The sequence below is a fragment of the Triturus cristatus genome, chromosome 4_1 (genome assembly GCF_964204655.1).
Source record: "Triturus cristatus chromosome 4_1, aTriCri1.1, whole genome shotgun sequence".
Classification (NCBI taxonomy): Eukaryota; Metazoa; Chordata; class Amphibia; order Caudata; family Salamandridae; genus Triturus; species Triturus cristatus.
In genome coordinates this window covers 133,590,704-133,593,203 of record NC_140585.1, presented here as the reverse complement: position 1 = coordinate 133,593,203, position 2,500 = coordinate 133,590,704, and positions in this window count along the sequence as shown.

Genomic DNA, 2,500 nt, shown 5'->3' with positions numbered 1-2,500 from the left:
ATGCCTCTAGAAAAGAGCTATGCATGTGTGTCTCAGTGGCCTAATGGATAAGGCACTGGCCTCCTAAGCCAGGGATTGTGGGTTCAAGTCCCATCTGAGGTGATAACAAAAATCCTCCCTCTTTCTTTTCCAGAAAATTAGGTAGATTTATTACATGCTTCCTCTCAGAAGTTTATGAGGGATTAGGTACTTTGAAACGGTCCCATTTTACTTGTGTACACTTCACAGTCATGTTAGTGTTCTGAAACTGCAAAGTAGATTTTTAAATGCCTATTTTTGTGAGATGCATTTTCGACCGGCCAGAACATATTCCTTTGGAAAAAATGATATGAATTGGATTGGTGTGAATCTTGTTTCTAGAGGTGGTGACAGGCTTTCAGCTACTTGAATAGGTCAAGCCAGGATTCATAAAACTTATACAACCTATGTGAGTGTGAAAAATTAGCATATGCAGGAAGGAGCAATTTGTACTACTTTCAAAACAGTTTCACTCCACGTCTGGAAACGTCCAGAGCTATGTAGAGCATACAAATGAGCTTTAAACTCATGAGGAAAGAGGTTTGTATGCAAAAAGGAAAACAAAAGCATATCGTACTCATAAAATTCTCAATATATAGATTACAAAAAAGTGCTTCCAGCGAAAAGAGCTGAAAGAACACTATGGGATGTAAACCTGAATACCTTTCAATAATATGTTCTCCATCCATGCATACCACCTACATGATAAAAATCATCTCAGGTGGACGGATGACAGCGTGGCCTAATGGATAAGGCGTCTGACTTCGGATCAGAAGATTGAGGGTTCGAGTCCCTTCGTGGTCGTTTTTGGCCAATGGTCACACAATCTGCTTTACATTCAGAGTGGAAAAAGTCTTTTCCAATACTCTTGTAGTCCTCACTTTCTCATTACTAATCATTAATAAAGTGGAGTACATACTGTAAACTCATTCAGGTTGCATCTTCAGTCTAACTACTTGTGCATTTTAGTGGCATTAAAAAGTGCTTCTATGCCGACGCACTGAATATGTAATAGGTTTGCAGAATTTTGACGTGACAGAATGGGTTTTTAGCTTAAGTGTGTGTAGAAGAACTGCAAGGTGTGTGCCTATGTGTGCATAGAGTGCTACATGTGTAAAATCTGTATGATTTGGGCAGTTAAAGTGCTGATTTTGCCTCCGAGTAAGAAAAGTACTACAAAAAATGTATAAAGGATCGGCACATTGGCTGCCTTTGCTGATGCCCCCGTTGCCTAATTTGTAGTGCAATGGTTAAGTTGCAGAGTGTGGTTTAACTTGGTTAGGAGACTTAGTGCCTCTTTCCGTGTCCTACTGATGATAAGGATGGCTTGATACCATTTTCTAAGCCCAGTATATTGAGAAAAGAAGTAAGTGAAGAAGAAGTGTGGAGTCGAAAGTGGTTCTCCAATTTCTCTCCACTTGCTAAAATTGCAAAGTCTCCATTATAGCATAGAAGAGAGCGTTAAAGTCGGGGATGGAAGAGGATGAAAATGGGAAGTTTACTTATAGAGAGAACAGAGAAATGCCCTGTGTGCACACACCGGTGTCTGACCATAGAATACATTTAAATAATGCCTCTAGAAAAGAGCTATGCATGTGTGCCTCAGTGGCCTAATGGCTAAGGCACTGACCTCCTAAGCCAGGGATTGTAGGTTCGAGTCCCATCTGAGGTGATAACAAAAATCCTCCCTCTTTCTTTTCCAGAAAATTAGGTAGATTTATTACATGCTTCCTCTCGGAAGTTTATGAGGGATTAGGTACTTTGAAACTGTCCCATTTTACTTGTGTACACTTCACAGTCATGTTAGTGTTCTGAAACTGCAAAGTAGATTTTTAAATGCCTATTTTTGTGAGATGCATTTTCGACCGGCCAGAACATATTCCTTTGGAAAAAATGATATGAATTGGATTGGTGTGAATCTTGTTTCTAGAGGTGGTGACAGGCTTTCAGCTACTTGAATAGGTCAAGCCAGGATTCATAAAACTTATACAACCTATGTGAGTGTGAAAAATTAGCATATGCAGGAAGGAGCAATTTGTACTACTTTCAAAACAGTTTCACTCCACGTCTGGAAACGTCCAGAGCTATGTAGAGCATACAAATGAGCTTTAAACTCATGAGGAAAGAGGTTTGTATGCAAAAAGGAAAACAAAAGCATATCGTACTCATAAAATTCTCAATATATAGATTCCAAAAAAGTGCTTCCAGCGAAAAGAGCTGAAAGAACACTATGGGATGTAAACCTGAATACCTTTCAATAATATGTTCTCCATCCATGCATACCACCTACATGATAAAAATCATCTCAGGTGGACGGATGACCGCGTGGCCTAATGGATAAGGCGTCTGACTTCGGATCTGAAGATTGAGGGTTTGAGTCCCTTCGTGGTCGTTTTTGGCCAATGGTCACACAATCTGCTTTACATTCAGAGTGGAAAAAGTCTTTTCCAATACTCTTGTAGTCCTCACTTTCTCATTACTA